This window comes from Apis mellifera, linkage group LG1 (assembly GCF_003254395.2).
Source record: "Apis mellifera strain DH4 linkage group LG1, Amel_HAv3.1, whole genome shotgun sequence".
In the NCBI taxonomy this organism is placed as follows: Eukaryota; Metazoa; Arthropoda; class Insecta; order Hymenoptera; family Apidae; genus Apis; species Apis mellifera.
The window spans coordinates 22,644,657-22,661,913 of NC_037638.1; positions in this window are offsets into that span (position 1 = coordinate 22,644,657).

The window sequence follows — 17,257 nt, forward strand, 5'->3', positions numbered from 1 at the left end:
AGCGTGAGACACGAAAGGCTGCGGGTACACTTTGATAAACCATCCGTTTCCTTCCCTCTCCCCCCCTCTCTCTCTCTCTCTCCGCCTGGTAATATTATATTACATTAAGCTGATTATCTGCGCCGCGCGGTTGTACATACTTTTTTATCAGCTTGCCTTAGATCGCCCCGCAATTCGCTCCGTTTTTTCCAATGCTCGCTACCAACGCGGAAAAATCGGGTTACGCCCGGGCAAAAAAGTCGCCAGTTTCACGGCTTGTTTGCGCCGCGCCCCGCTCGATTTAACGAAGACCCATTCTGCACGTGGAAATGTACCGAAATTATACCGAAATGAAAAATTCCGGTATATTTTGCCACCGTCCCTTACGTGACAATGGGGGATTAAAGCGTTGTTTATTACACGGTATTATAATTGAATACTTAGCTGTCTACTATTAATAATTTTTACTATTTTTAGTTAAAATAATTTGGGAGAAGGAATCCAAAAGCCGAGTATTTACTATCGATTCGTGTATCCCAAATTTTTTTGTAATATCTAATTATCAAAAAATTATCAGAAATCGGAAGGAAGATTTTCGGTTGATTTGACGAGGATCAAACAACCCCATTCTTGACGGAAATGTTCGAGGGAGGGGGAAGGAGAGAATATAGCCTCAACACGGAACCCTCCTTTCTTTCGCCGAATTATCGACCATCTTCTCCTCCTCGATGAAACTTATCTGGCCATTAAAAAATCGAAACACGGTCCTAAGGCGACGTTTACGTCGTCGAAGAAACACAACGGCCATCGATCTCGGGGAGAAGAAATCACCGTTTTTACGTCTCCGCGAAGAAGGATCCTCGGCAAGTCGTGAAGGCGAGTCGTCATTATCAAACTCGGTGTAATCCTAGTCCGAAAGGCGGGGGGGAAAGGGAAGAAGGGAAAGAAGAGAGATATCCGAGCGGAGAACGGAACGCTACGCTGTATCCGTTTAGCCCTAAAGTGCTTTTACGACCGTTTAAGGGGCGGGTTTAATGGCCGTTTAAGGGGATTTCGGTGGATAATTAGCGGTGCCGGGTAAAAAAAGAAGCGTCGGCCGGGTACGTACGCGGCTCTCGGTGTGAAAAGCCGCGACAAAGGGGGTCGGTTACACGATTACGCGGAGACAGGGGAGTACGGGTGGCGAGCGCTCGTAGGCGATTGGTAGATCGGGCGCGAGTTGGTCGCTCCTATTGGCGGTGCAAAGGTGCTGCCGATCGTCCGGACTCGAAAATACAACGGGCTCGTCCGCACGGAAGCGTGGAAGGAGATTTTTCGAGGGCCTTTCTCCTCAATAGGGTCCTATGACCGACCTCCTGCGGCGCCACGGCAGATGTGGACACCCGGTATATATATGGATATACACCGTCTCCACCGAGGATCGTATAATAATCTGGTAGCGGTATGTTTGGCCACAGAAGTATCTTTTATTGTAATTTCAGTCGTCCCGAAAACGAGATCCGAAAAAGGGACCCCTTCGAGAGGTGTAAGCTTACAAGCTTCTCTACTACTATTTAGCTCATGCTAAATATCCTCGAGAGAGAGAGAGAGAGAGAGAGAGAGAGGGAGAGACCAGTTTCGAGGAGCTGTCCTCCGATTGGGTTACCGTGGATGGAAAATAGATACCATTCCTATCTTTAAATCTCGTCTTTACGTTTCGCGTGTTTCAACGTTCGTTCCGATATAGAATGCATCCAGTTTGACGATTTTCGCGATACCGACGTTACACGTAGATCTACGACGGATAAATAAATATTTCTTCCGCTTACACGATAACGCGACGAGGCTTTATTTAACCGGAGCATAAATTTTTTATCGAAGATCTGATTATCTTAATGTAAACAGTTCGATAAAGTTCTTGCAACGTGAATATCATTGGCGTTCGTTAATTTTTTTTTCGTCCTTTTCTCCCTTCTTCTTTTTCTCTTTTTTTTTTTTTACACACAGGTATCATCATCAACCCGCTTTCACGTAAGAATCGACGTCGTTGAAAACCTTACTTAATACACTCGACCGGCCAGCCCTTAAACCCTTTTGTACTCGAGCGTGGCGCTTTGAACTTCCGTCGAATTCATCGAAAGAGAAATCGAAAGTATTCCCGTCGAGCTATCTACCTTCCTACCACCACCATCGCAACCAACGCAACCCTCTCCCCTCCGGCCGCCGTACCCCAACCCCCTGGCTCGCGGATCGGAGATCGTTTCAAGATTCGTGAACAGACAGAATGTAGGACGAGGCAAAATGCGGCAACCGGTCCGTGTTATTGACTTCATCTTAATCAGATCTCAATATCTCAATTACGTTTTGAGCCGGGCTTTCCCATTTGTTTGCCGGAGAGATTTTAAAGCCAGGGCCCATTGTCTGCACGCCACCCCTGAGCCTTCTGCACGGGCTTAACTTTTCATTCTCCTGTAAATTGCAGGTTCTGTATTATGGGTATGGAGCACGGGTGTAAATCGAATGAAACAATGGAGGCTGCCGTCTACTGCGATCCTCGAATCCTGATTATCCGCCTAACGTGTCGTCGAGAGAGGGAATTTAATTTTAGCTCGAATCAGCTGTCTGTCGTCAATTATTACTCCCACCTTCCGGTTTTTTTCGGTAAGGATGGGCTACTTATCTATCCTCATTCCGATCTCCACGATCTCTCTCCCGGAGCTCCCGTGTTTCCGGGATTCTGTTATTTTCATCCGTTCCGCGCGGAGTGGAGTACGGCCGATCGATGGAGATATAACCGGCATCGATAACGCGATTAGAGAATCATCGAACGATCAATGAAGATTAATTTCTTCGTCAAATCTCATTCGTGTATTTATAATTTCTCGAATTGGTCTCATCTTTCACGGTAGATTTCACTAAAAATTTACCTCTCAGACAGGAAGCGGGGAACGAGAATGTATAAGATAATTCGAGAAAATCTCGTATTTAAAGGAAAAAAAAAAGAAAAAAGAAATCTCTCTTAAATGTTTCAAGACAATCGATATGTTGCGCTTGCGGCGAATTATCTATTATTGCACGCGAATAGATTTAAAAGAATAGAATATTACAGCAGTTAGAAATTTTACAAATCGCGCTAAATGTTTCGTTCAACTGTACACACTGTTTATTTAACAAAATTCTATAACTTATACATCCTCGTAACTTATCGATCGATACCGTGCCAGTTATTATACCAACTTTATCGGATCCTTGAACGCTTTGGCTTCGCATAAATCAACTTGGTATCAAAAATCTTCATTTCCTCTTATTCCATGAATATAACATATTCCATACTCGAAAACATAGGGAAACGTGGCGTAAACCGTAACAACCACCGACCACGATGAAACGGAGAACGCCGGAAGCGCGAACCACCGACGAAAGTAGGGAGTAATTAATGATCGCGGGATCGTTCAGGACGGACGGTCGCGTCTGCGGTCTCGACGCGGGATTAACGAGCGGCTATTGTTATTTAATTGATTCCCGAATCTGTCCACCGATCCCAAACTAATATATATCGCATTCCATGGACTAATAATACATTATAGGAACGGTCGGGACAGTCCTTTGGGGAAAGGCGTGCACACGTGCCGCCACGTGCCGCCTGCGTTCCGCTCCGCAACATTCACCATCTCCTCTCCTTTTATTTAATTAGCGCAACTTCATGAAACGCGACGCGTTTCACGTTATCCACCGCTCCATTTCCTGCCAATTTAACGGATCAACGGCCGACCAACTATCTCCCCGTTAACCGTTCCGCTAATAATAACAAAATTGATCGTTCCGAACTCTCGTTAATATCTCTTTCATCCGTCCAAGCATTCGCAACGTCTAAAATTCTTCCTTCGTATCGAGACTCGACTTTGATAATAAAATTAATTCGTGTCTAGCCGAGTGTCTCCTCTATTTACATTATCCATCACGGTATCGTGAATAATTTCAATCAAATTGGACGGATCAAGGTGGTTAAAAAACTTCTCTAAAATCGAAACTGGGAATTACAAATCACGACGCGTTAAACGGGATGGATAAGGAGAAAAACTTTCCACGCCTCCCTCCTACCTCCCCTCCCAGGGGCCGCAATAACATTCCCCAGTAATCGGAGAATTTATACTTCAGTCGATCCGGAACCACTACCACCACCACTACCACCTCTCGCTACGTTGATCTACCAAAACATCATCAGAAACCAATCCTTCGCTTCGAAAATCTCCTCTCGAAATAGCGGGGAAACCTCCCAAAGAACCGTGTTATTAAACTTTCCGTACCACCGATAGAGAGCACGAGGCAGCGATCGCCAAATGTAATAACTCGGTTCCGTGGATCCTCGCGGTGGCAATTCCTCGCGGCTCGTCTTCTCCCTCGGCCGTGAGACCGAGAGGTTTCGACGACGACTCAGCTTTCGCCCGAACGATTGAAAAATCGAAGGTGAAATCGATCGGAGAGGGGGATGCACGACGCAAGGCCGCGTAACCGTTCGAATTTCCTTAAAATGCTGTATCAACGACACGCGGCCAAGTGCCGCTCGGTTGACTTAGTGGGTGCGGCAGTTTCTCGCGGTAGGCAGGCAGGAAGGCAGGAAGGCAGCCACCACCTACCGCCGCGCACAGTTTCATCGACGAAGAACACAGGGGTAGCGCGAAGATAGAGACGGAGAGCCGCACATAGGCGGACGGTGCTGCGACCGCGGCAAGTTCCATTCACGCATACACTCGCTCGCAAACAGATTCCCGGCTTGAGTCGAATATATTGAAATAATCTGGGCAAATACGACAAGTTCGGTTATGAAATTTGCCGAAGGGCTTGTGAGCTCTCTGCTTCTGTCTCTGCCTCCGTCCCGCCTGCCCGTCCGCCTCCCCCTCCTCTCTGTCCCGCTCGCACCCTTACCTCCTGGTCCCTTTACCACCCCCTCCAAGTCCCTTTTCAGCCTCCTCCTCCTCCTTCTCTCTTCCAGCAACCACCAACTACCCCGTCACTACGGAATCGCGAATCTCCCCGACCTGCTTCAAGTGATATTTGCTCAAAATCGGTTCAATAGCAACTTGGGTATTCGCCTGTTCCTCTTATACGTTTCGGGTATCCCCCTCCCTTCCCCCTCACATATAACGTCTACGTATGTAGACTGTGCGTACGTATGTATGTGTCTGTACGTGTGCGTCTGGCGTGTGCTCGTGGTGATGGAGCTCGTCAATGGATGTGGAAGGTGCAGGAGGACGTTTCGTCATCGAAATTCGTTGTCGAATCGAGTACGAATTATAGGTAATCACCGAGTGAAAACTATTACATCGATCCTACGGATCCTCTTTTTTTTAGGGTAAAGAAGATTGACCCTCCCCTCCCCTTTTATACGTGTGTGTGTGTATATACATAAAGATGTGGATATAGATATAAATATAATCAGAAAGAAATCCGAATGCTTGAAATCTGAACGTTACTTGATATTTATCGAGGAAATCTGATGGAATTTTTATCGAAAATGAACTGGAAGGAAATAAGGTCAGATCCGAAATAACGAATTCCGATTATACGATTTCGATCGATCCAATACACACACGTATACATATATATATAGGCGTGTGTGTGCCATTTTTGAGCCGGAAATGGAAGATCACAACAAGACCGATCTTACGTGTAACAATAATTAAGCACGGATCGCGCACAAACGCGCGAAACGGCGAACGTACGTGGATTTATAACGCGCGTAGTCAAGCAGAAATCGAAACCTTTGATACACGGGGTGGGACAATTAAACGCTAAACTACCCCTCGAGGGCACGGGCGCACCCCTAATGCGCTCTTTATGGCGACTTAATGCCCCTAATATTGCATGCGACCCTTGTTTATACCAGTTCAGCGCTTCCCATTTTCGTCCTGTTTTCACTTACGTACGTACATCCACACTCTCCTCACGCCACACACACACACGCGTGTATATACGTGTATCCACGTATATAAATCCGGGTACTTCTTCCATAAATTCCGTGGCGAATGACCGGGCCCGCGGTACACGACGGTATCGTGCGGTTCATTCCGCTCCGTCGAAAAGACTTTGCGTTTAATATCCGCTAATGAGCTTCAATGATAACAGTGTAAGCACGAGTAATTACAAGCAACGTGAAATTTGTATCGGGTAACTGGAGCCACGCTCACGAATCGTGTATCCATCTGCGCGAATTCAGCTTCAAGTAGGTTTAAAACGTTGCTCCAAGGAATATTCATTGAATACATTTGCACTGCGTGGCCCGACATCTTGATATATATTTTGTCTAAATACGAAATTTTCCCATCCTGTATAAGAATGAGAGAGAAGGAACAACCTCCATTGAACGGATTACAATTCAAAATTTGGATTTTAAATTATTCCATTAATCCTTTTTTCTTTTCGAAAAGAAAATAAATATCCCTTTCACGAGGAAGGATTTCGAAGTATTTTCGAGGAGGAGAATCATTCGATCGAGATTGAAAAGAAAGAAAAAAAAATTTCGTCGTTGGGATGGCAATTGTATTTAATAGACGAAAAAACCCGTACAAACCCCGTTCACGGGTAAAATAGAGCGGTCACGAAATTCGATAAACATCCACGGAATCAATGATTTCTCGTATGCGTCACGTTTGTCCAGAGGGAAGATTCTCGCAAACACAGGGTTGACATCGAGAGACATGCGACGGTGGGAAGGGTCCAGAGAAGCAATGAGAATTACCCCCGTGGCCGTCTCTCTGAGAACCCCTGCCGCGTGGAGGGGTGGCATGCATGGGAAAAATTGATGTTGTGTTTGCCGTGGAGATCTACCAGCCGAATAATCTGTAACGTTTCCATCGAGTCGTGGCCTAATATATCTGTCATCGTGGATGTCGCGCGCCATTTCACGTGGCCTGCCCGCTCCTCCTTTAATTATACGATTAAATTTTCTCGTAGCCAAGGCAAATCTGGTGGCAGGATGGGCAACCGATTACAAGGTAAAATGAGGCGGGGAATCCATCTCTTTCCGGTTGATCGATACCCCCCCTCCCCCTCCTCCCCCTTCGGAGGTGCATCCCATTCAACCCAGTGGATTCTAGGTGGATCTTTCCGTGAAAATTAAACAAGCCGCGCCGCTTAATTGGAAAGCGAGCAAGACCTTCCTCGGGCTAAGATGAAGCCGGCTAGAGAAGTATTTAAGGACTTTCTTGGTTAGCGCTGATTAACTCGGACGCGCGTCTATATACGCCGTTGTTTCCTTGCCTCGAGGTCAGAGAGAAGAATGGGCTTTCTTTATTATCTCGAAACGGGGAGGAATTTTCCGGGGGAGATCTTCGTTCGAGATCTTTCGCTGAATCAAATTATATAAGAAAAAAAGAAAAAAAAATTGACTGAATTATTTGAACATGGTAGATTAAGAATCTACCACCGTATTTTTCGAGAGTTTCTTTTGTACTTCTTTTAATCGAGAAGCTTAATTACGTATCGTATTTCATAATTTCGTTCGTAAATGTAGGAAATTAAAAATTTGATGTATGATTATCGTAACGTAGGAAGGGATAATGTCTCGATAATATGTTACGAGGTTTCCTGAAATGAATTCCTGTTATTAAGTAGATTTGTTCTTCGTTAATAATTGAATGAAAGTGAATCCAGACGGAGCGTTATAATTTTACTTCTCTTTAGATTCTCCGAGGTCAAGAAATTGTTCAAAAACAATTTTTTCGTACACGTGTACGTGTAATTTAAAGTCAGGAGGGAATTTAAACTTTCCCTCGTTTTACAAAAAAAAAAAAAAATCATGCAAGAGCGATATGTTGATCGTAACGATACAACATTCGTATAAATAAAGATGCCGTTTATTAATTGTTGTGCGTTGAAGGGAAAAACCGAGGTCCACGTTAAATAGATAGAGATGAAATCGAGATCGTTTCGCGGAGAGGGAGTTTTCGAGGGGAGGGGTGGAAATGTTTGAGGATTTTTTGGTCGACCAGGGCGCGGCATCACTTTTACGTAACTCGCACTCGTTAAAACCGTCATACGAGGAAGCTTACAAAGCCGTCCGACCGGGTGCATTGATTTCCGGCTTAAAACTTAAGCTCCCCGGCTGGCAAAACTAATAACTGCTCGGCAAGGTCCTCTCTCTCTCCTTCTTTTTTCTTTTTTCTTTCTTTTTTTTTTTTTCTCCCCTCTCCGGTGCTAGAAGATTTTTTAGATCGTAATTTTTTTTATCCTAGATCGGATCTCGCGAACGGTGTCGCTTCCCTTCCCTTCCCTTCCGCTTTGTTCCGATCGATCGATCGATGGAAATTGATCGGTATATCGAATTATTCCGTCGGCTATCAATTGCGATCATCGCCTCCAATCTATTATATTTTGATCATTTGAACGAACCACCATTTTATCCTTCTATTCCGTTTCATTTTATCTACTTGTAGTTGGTCCCAAAAATATCCAGGATGATCGATATAATTTATGAAAAATTCCACATCAACGAACAATTTTTATAATTAGTTATATTTATTTATTGTTTCGTTCTAAGGATGGAATCTAATTGTTTAAGAAGAGAATGAATCTTGTGTATTTTTTATGAAGATTGAATCTATTCTAATTCGTTTCTTTTAAAAAAAAACCTGTAATTAAATATTATATTATCGTAATAAATGCGCGATTTAATTAGAAACTAAGTGTGAAACACACGTATGAGAATACTCGTTGAAATCAGTTGTGTATCACATTTTTATGAATCTGAATCTGATCGCAAATTTTAATTTAAAATTTCACCTAGAACTCGGATGGAAATCTTTTCAAAATAAATTAATTAAGAATTCTCGAGAAATATTCGAGAATGACGATATTCGGTAATGTATATGTATAAAAAAAAAAAAAAGAAAAAAAGAAAAAAAAAACGATCGTAAGGCGTTAATGGGTGGATGTTAATTGCTGGCATACAGATGCCGGATGATCGATTTATTCAAATATTTTTGGGACCGACGCGAGATTACAATCATCGGCCGGGTATCGCGTTTTCGATTGCATGCGCGTCATCGAATTTGCATCACAATTAATATTCCATGATTCCATCAACTTTTCGTTGAAACGCGTGGATGATTAATATATCGTTCGTTCACGCACCCGTACACAACGAAGAAGTCTGCTCATCATGCATTTTATGATTCGATACATTATAAATCACACGCGATGTTTTTCCGTTTCACTGACCCCCACGCGCTCGCGCTCGCGCTCTCTCTCTCTCCCTCGCGCGCGTGATAAGGATCGTAATTACTCGTGCACGACGCTTCATCTAAAAAATATATATTTTCCTATATTTATTTTTTTTTCGACGCATTCGAAATTGTTTGATCATCGTTATTACCATTTCCTGCTCGTGATAAGTGACGGGCTTGCATTTTCGATCGCGCGCCTGCTTGCCAATTTGCATTTACCGTTCCGAACAAGGAACGGTGTTAAAACGAGAAAAGAAGGAAAAAAAGATGAATTCTCTTCGAGAGATTCGATGAAAGGAAAAAAAAAAGAAATGTACGAAATGTTAATGAACGCGAAGTAATCCCGTTGAAACGGTCAGGCACGGTCTAAGTAACGATAAATTAATCTCTTTGCCATATGTCATACGTGGCAACCAATTAACAAAGTTCTAATCTCACGGGCAGTTTAATCGCATTACCCGTTAATTTACCGAACTTCGGTATCGCGGCATAACTATAACCGTGTCAACCTGCTAGCAACAACTCGTTTCCCAAATTCGTATCGTCTGATCGATAATCATTCTAATCCATGCCACGATCCACGATTTCCCCTCCTCATTATATCCATCTGTTGTATTTCTTCGATCGCGAAAACGATTTGAAAAAAGAGGATGGATAGATGGAGAGAGGAACACGCGTTAAGGAATTGAAGGAATGTCAAGATCCATCGAATGGCTCCCTTCTCTTTTTTTCTTTCTTTCTTTCTTCCTTTCTTTCGCCGATTCTTGCATTTCTCACGATGGCAAAACCGACAAACGAGCACGTTCGCTCGGCGCAGACACACAAGTGCATCAGAAGGTGCGTGTCAAGTGGTGGCTGGTCCACCCCTGGCTGGCTGGCTGGCTGGCTCCCGAGGCACTCGTCGGTAAACTTCAACGTTCTTTGCCACGATTTATCTCGCGTCTCCGCGCGTCTATCTCCATGCCTCGGTCGATCTTCTCTCCCGCTCTTCACCCCCTCTCCTCTTCCACCCGTCGTCGTTTCACTCGTTCGCTCGCTCGCTCGCTCTCTCTATTTTCGAGAGGGTCTCATTTCTCTTTTAAGCCGCATACAATGCGGCAAATGAACCGAATTTGCGAAACTCGGGGATCCGGATTCGGCGGATAGCCCTCCACAACGGTCTTAGTGGCCTGGCCGGGCCCTGATCTACAGGCGTTAGAACTAACACCATTCAAGGTGTCAAAGGGAAAAAAGAAGGAAAAAGAAAGGAAGAATGAATGAGAGAGGGAAAAAAAAAAGAAAAAAAAAAGGAAAAAAGAGGTTGCGGGTACTTACGAAAAATCCCTCGAGATCCTGAAGAGTTCATTACCGGTACCTGGCTGGGCGCGGGTGTTTCTCCGCGTCGAGGGGATATCCTTCCAGAGATGGATGCCTCTGAATCGGACGCCACCGCGGACCCTTTCTCACGGTAATTCCTCCTTAAACGCGTTTCCAACCATCTCGTTCCCATTATCGTTTCGCGTTGACTTCGATATTCCTTCGAGGACCAGCGTTTTTTTTTCTCTCTTAAAGGAAACGATACGGATACTATCATCACTTTTAATTATTCGATCGAAATCGCGCGAATAGTTTATCCGTCGCGAATTCTTCTGTTATTGTTATTATCAATTGGCGAGAGGAAAAAAAAAAAGAAAGAACGAAATGAAGATCACGCGTAAAATTTCGGGCTTGATAAGTGGAAAGTGTGGGTGTTTTTTTTTTTGCAGGAGGTGGAAGGTGGGTATCGACGATTGATGAGAAATCGGCGGGGAAAGAAAGAGAGGCGCCGCGGTATTTTCGCCATTAGAGAGCGGCCGGGAACCAATTCAATGGTGCGTTTACGCGGCACGAAATTGTTGGGCCAGTATTTGCGAGATTAATGAGTTTCATAACGTGCTAACGACATTCACGGTCAAAACGAAAAGTAGATTACGCGGCTGAATTGGAGGAGGGAAGGATGTGACGCGGGCTGAAAATGGTGCGGGGTGGAGCGGGAGGAGCAAGCGAGGGAGGGGGAGGGAGGGGCGAGGGGGAGTAGAGGCAACGGCGGTGCTGATCCCCCCCCTGCCCTGGCGGCGAGGGAAAGAGGGTTGGGACGCGTTACGTTTAGCCATCTGCGAGTTTTGGTGACGATGATTTTACTTGATGAGGCCGCTGCTACTATTGTCAAACCGTTCCCCTGGGTGGTACTCGAAATTTTCGAATCGTTCCGTCACGATTTAAACCACCGCCCACCGCCAGTTTGCACGCGATCGTTATAACGTGAACGATGGATCGAGCGTAAGCCGATCTTCCAGACCGATCCCAACTCTCTCTCTCTCTCTCTTCCTCTCTAGCGTAGCCTCGACAGACGAAAATCGATCAATTTATTGGGATTAAATTGTTAGAAAAATTTCCAAGACACGCGTTACTTGATACTTGATACTTGACGAAATTTGAAAAAGGAAAAAGGAGGAAAAAGAAAGAGAGATCGTCTCGTATGAAAGAAGAACGAAACGCGAGGGCGACGCGGGATAAAAGGATAATTTCGATAAAAACGGGACGAGGCGAAGGAGGATGGAACGGGGTTTCCTGGGGAAAAAAGATGCCTGGGATTTTTTTCCACGTCGCAGCGAGACGCGTCGAAACAAAAATCGCTCGGCGTGCCCGCCGCCCCTCCATCTCCCTCCTCCCGAAAAAAATCAGAGTGCAGAGAGAATATAGGAGAAAAAGCACGGAACCGGTCGGAAAAACGTGTCGCGTACAGGTCAGAACCGCCTATGAACGGCGACGTCAGCGTTATTCGCGTTCTCCTTCTTCCCCCTGCGCCGGCCCCCGATCCTCCCGGCCCTCTCTGTCATCGGGCGGCGCACAGAGAGAGGACACACAGAGGCGCGCAACACGCGCGCATTTTTTTCTCTAATCTAATCTATCGACAATTTGACGGGCGAAAAACTCGCCGCCATTTTTGCAGCACCCACCGCCTCCCTCTTTTCTCCTCTTCTACTACCCTCCACCCTACTACCAGCTCGCGCCCACGAGCCTGCACCCTCCAGCCACCCCCGTGGCCTCTCCTACCACCCCCACGTGGCGCGGCGTAAAGCTATTAAAATTCATAACCCCGGACATACGCCGAGGGGTTAAAACGCGTAGCGTTCTACGCGAGCGGGGGGAGGGGGCGAAGGAGGAGGAGGAGGAGGAGGAACGGTGACGGCAGAGGAGGTGAAAGGTAAAAGGAGGTGGGGTCGGGCGGTGGGCCAGAAGGGGTGGTGGTCGGGTGGTCAGGGCTCAAAATGAAGTAACCGAATTTGCGGACTCGTGCTCCATGCCTGTAGCAAAACAAGAGACTCCGTTGCCCTGGCAAGCCGCCCGCGGCTGGATTTTGAATATGCATTGCTTCCCAGTGCAGTGTCGCATCCATATACATGGGAACACGTCTTTGTGCCCGTGTTCCTATGGATATGGTGGTGTGGTGGCGGAGAACCGAGCGGGAAGAGAGCGTGCAAGGGAAGGAGATAGAGGCGAGCAGCAACGAAGGGGGTTGGTTGTGTCCGTAGAACGGGCAGACAATGGGGCCCTATTGGATTATACCGACCTCTTTGGCCCGGCCGGCCGGTGCAAATCTCTATTAAAAACTTCGAATTGCAGGTTCTGCCCCGGTTCGTCCTTGTGTCATCGCGCGCGATACTGATTTGCGGCCAACGCGTACGACCCTTACGTACGTTCGATGACTCCGTTTCGTTCGGACAAGGGGGATGATTTCGTCGGGATCGTTTGATAGGAAGAGAGCAAGTTGGTCGACGTGGCATCGCCGGATTATAGTTTATGTATTGGGACGGGGGAGAGAGGGGTATTCGTTTCGTATATTGCCTTGACATTGATCCTCCTCGGTTACGGGAAAGGGTTTAAAGATACGTGACGGATTGATTTTTTTAGATCAAGTTCACTCTATCCTCCAATTACTACGTCTGTTTTTCATCCGTTGGAAGAATGGAGATGCTGATTTTGTTTTTCGATTCGCGTGAACTCGAAATGTTTTCGTTGGGAAATAATTTAAAAAAATTATGCGTTGGAAGAAACATTGAATCGGAGGATTTTTTTTTTTTTTTTTAAGTTTCGTGCATGCAGGAGGTGGAGATTGATTGAATTTATTCGAGATAGAAATATCCGTGAATATGCAAGGTATTCGGAATGTTGGAGGTGTCCAATGGAGAGCCGTCAAATATTTGCCAAACGGAACGTGGATCGCGCAAAGCCGCTTGTATATACATTTTCTAATAATTGGTACAAATCCGACCACCGGTTACGTTCTATGGTTCGATGAGTGGCTAACCGTTGGCTTAATGAAATTCTATACAAATTCGCGAGCCTCTCTCACGTATACGGGACTGGAAATCATGGCGAATTAATGTTACTAATTGTAAACAGCGCGATTATGGTGGATGTAGAGAGGGAGAACGGGAGGCGTTTCATTAGAACCGTTTTAACGAGTGGGATCGGAACTACCCGCGTGTCAATAGGATTAATTTCTATACGGATAATTTCGAATAATTGGAGGCATGGACATTTGATGTAATAACGAATATACGGCGACATGAAATTTTACAAACAATGCGTTTTAATGTCCTTATAACGCACTTACGTATTCGTTCATCGTATTCTTCTTATTTTAATTCAATCGGTTTGATTCTATTTTTTGAGATACGTGTTAAAGTTTTGTGACGAATTCCGGGATAGAAATCACCGAAAACGAAGGAAATTTTGATCAAATTCTGTTTAAAGTTTTAAAGAATATATTTCGATCGTTATCGACGACTTTTTTATCGACGAAACTTTTATCGGTAAAGTATATACTCTATATTATCCGACGCCAATACGAAGTTACCATTGATGGTAAAATTTTGCCGACGTTTTATCGATCCTTCAACGCATGGAACAGTTTGTTCGAGTTCTTGCTGTTACGCGTCACCACTTGGCTCGACGATCTTTTAAAAAGAAGGGGATGAAATTTGAGTCATCCTCTTGATTTATCTCGCGTATCATTTTTTGTCTTTTCTTCCTCTTTTTTATTTTTATTTTCATTTTCATATTTAATTTAAAAAAGTAATTGCTTTCTATGAAATAAAAATGAATTTCAACGATTTGGAAAAAAAAAAATATATATGATTTTTAGGATTTATTTTTTGCGTTAGAAAAACATACACGTTTTTCCGCCCATTTGATGGAACAAAGGTTTCACAGAAATGCAATGCTTTGTTCCCAATAACCAGTTTCATTGCGCATAATTCCAAGTAACCGCTTCTCAATGCTTGGAGGTTTCGATACCGGTGTCTGCCAGTGCACCGTTATAATTACGGAGTAGCAATCAATTAGTACACCAATCATGCGTTGATTAAGGGGTCGATTGGAATGTAATGGGACTGTAGGTGGTCAGTGATAATTAACGTTCGTGGAAACCACCCGACGCGTACTGCGTAAAATCAAATACTGTACGGCCACCCTGCGACGTAGGAAACGAAATATTCGTTCTGCGGGGATTGTGATTTCCAAATCTCTCCCCCCGTCCTGCTCGTCCTTCCTTCCCATCTTCTATCCTTTCGAGTCCTCGCGCGTTAAATTTGATCACCAGTTAATGTAACACCCTTTGCGATACGTAATGATCGATCATTTAAAAATATTTCATCTCCGAACAAAGAATAAAGATAAAAAAAAGATATATTTTCAACGATTAATACATCTGTTCATCATAAATAAAATAAATCTCCTCTCTCTCTCTCTCTCTCTCTCTCTCCATCCATTCCTGATTATTATCCAATATCTTTCAATTTAACTTATAATAGACTTCAATTTCCTCAAAATCCTCCCCCGAAGCGAAATCGAGCGTAACGCCGATCGTTCGAAGGCACCACCTAAAACCACGAATCCTCGAGTCGACGAAACGGGAAGTTGGAGACTCGGGGAAGCGGGGGAGGGGAGGAGAGGAGAGGGTAGGCGGGGGAGGGGGCATCATATTCGCGAATATAATCGCGGCGTTCGACCGAATCGGGCGATAGGTGGGCGGAAAAAGCGCGAATCGACGTTGTTCCATCGACGGCTTTAATCCGGCACGAGTTTTATGCAATTTGTCGTTCGCAAGCGGCCCAGGCCGCGAGTGTGCGTGAATATACGTAGGATCGGGAAGATACACGTATCGGCCACGCACACAACTCCGCACGCCGCCGCCAGTCAACTTTTAACGGGGCGCATTTTATTTTTATGCCGGACTACCTTTGAAATGCAAATCGATTGTTGGCCGAGCCCCTGCAAAAAACCGAGCAATTAGCGGCAGAAACAATCCTGGCGTATTTGCACGGGTACTCATTTCGGAACTTCTCCACCGATCCAACCCCTCCCTCCCCCCACACACCACCCACCCCACCACCACCCTGTACCACCGCCAATCGGAACCCCCCTTGTTCCCGCACCTGGTGCACATCCTCCGTCACCCAACCTCTCATGCGCCCGTGACCAAACCCCTGCCCAATAGCCGTGATCCGTGGCCGGAAGTCGCCCTTCGATACCGATACCCGGTTCCGCGGACTTTTTTCCAATTACCAACGGCCATCCACCTGGCGAAATTGTTTAATTAAAGCGCCGATGCGACGCTACCTCCGCGGAGGACTTTATTATCCTTTTATTATGCTACGTCGCAATTTATGACGTTCGACGAGCGGCGAAATTGAAGAGGCAAACGCTGCTGGCTGTTGCCGCAATAGCGGCTGACCGGTGCGCGTTTGTGTGTGCACGCGCCCCACCATGGGTGTGTGGCGCTACGTGAAAAATTACACCGATGCGAGGCGCTACGACAACCTTTTAACGGATTTATCATTCGGCAGTATTATAATAATAAATTCGTTCGCAAACGTAGATTTCGATCTTCGATTGAACGTTGGCTGGCAAGCAAGATTATATTTGTGCCGATATATATTTCCAAGTTTCCGAATTTGTTGCGAAGAAAGCACCACATTTTCAAAGCTGGACCTGGTCCGAAGATTCCGTTCGCAATCGTGTAAATCGAATGTTCGATATTTATTTATTTCATTCTCGCTTTTCTGATTTCGAAAGTTTCGAACCTATTTTCATCGTCCGGATGGAACAATTGGAACGATGATAATATCAATTAATTAAAAAAACGCGATATCTCCGGGCAGAAGGAACGCGCAAAGCGAACAAGAAGGAAACGATGGATATATAGTGGACGGTAGCCGGGGAATAAATCATCCTCGTTTAAATTGAAACCTGATAAAGGGTTCCCCTCTTCTCTGCCGCGCTGTGGCAAAACTCGTTTTAACTTCTCGCTTGGAGAGTACCGCGTGGAAAATTTGCTGCGAGAACTCGAGCCGCAATACGGTTCCTTCAGACGCAGATTCGCGCGCGGCTACCTTTTTTAATCCGCCATGCGGGGAAAATTTATTTTCAGTCCCCCCCTCCCTCCCGCGATGGAAGGGCACGAGGGAGGAGGACACGACTTGGTCGAGGAACGACGACGGTGGTGCGCGCGGTTCCTGCGTTGTTCCTCCCCGACGCGGTGGTGTTGGACGCGGTGCGGTGGTGGCGAGGCTAGAGTCAAAGGCGAGCGGAGAATGACCAATTAGCGTGGCCAGCAGCGGCAGCAACAACGTCGGGTATTACATTAATCAGGGTGAAAAAACGAAATTTTCCCTGAGCGTATTTTCGCGTTAAAGGGGGTAACCGCGACTTTCATTTAAGTTACCTAGTGGTAGCCAAACTACCCCCGTAACTCGTTCTCCCCACTTTCAGCCACCCCTTCCGACCACCCTTCTTCTCCTTCTGCTGTTGTCTTCGTTCCGCTAAATAACGACGGGGAGAGAAAACGAAGGAAAAGTGGAGGCGCGCGTAGGGAAAGGGAGTGAGAGAGAGAGAGAGAGAGAGGGAAGGGCAGAGAGGAAGGGTGACTGGCTGGGTTCACTTTGTTCATCCCCTCCTTTTGTCGTTTTATTCTTTTCGCTTGTCCCTCTTTTCGTTCATCCATCTATCTCTGTCGCTCCTCCTTTGGTCTGTGCCACGACCTAGGTAGG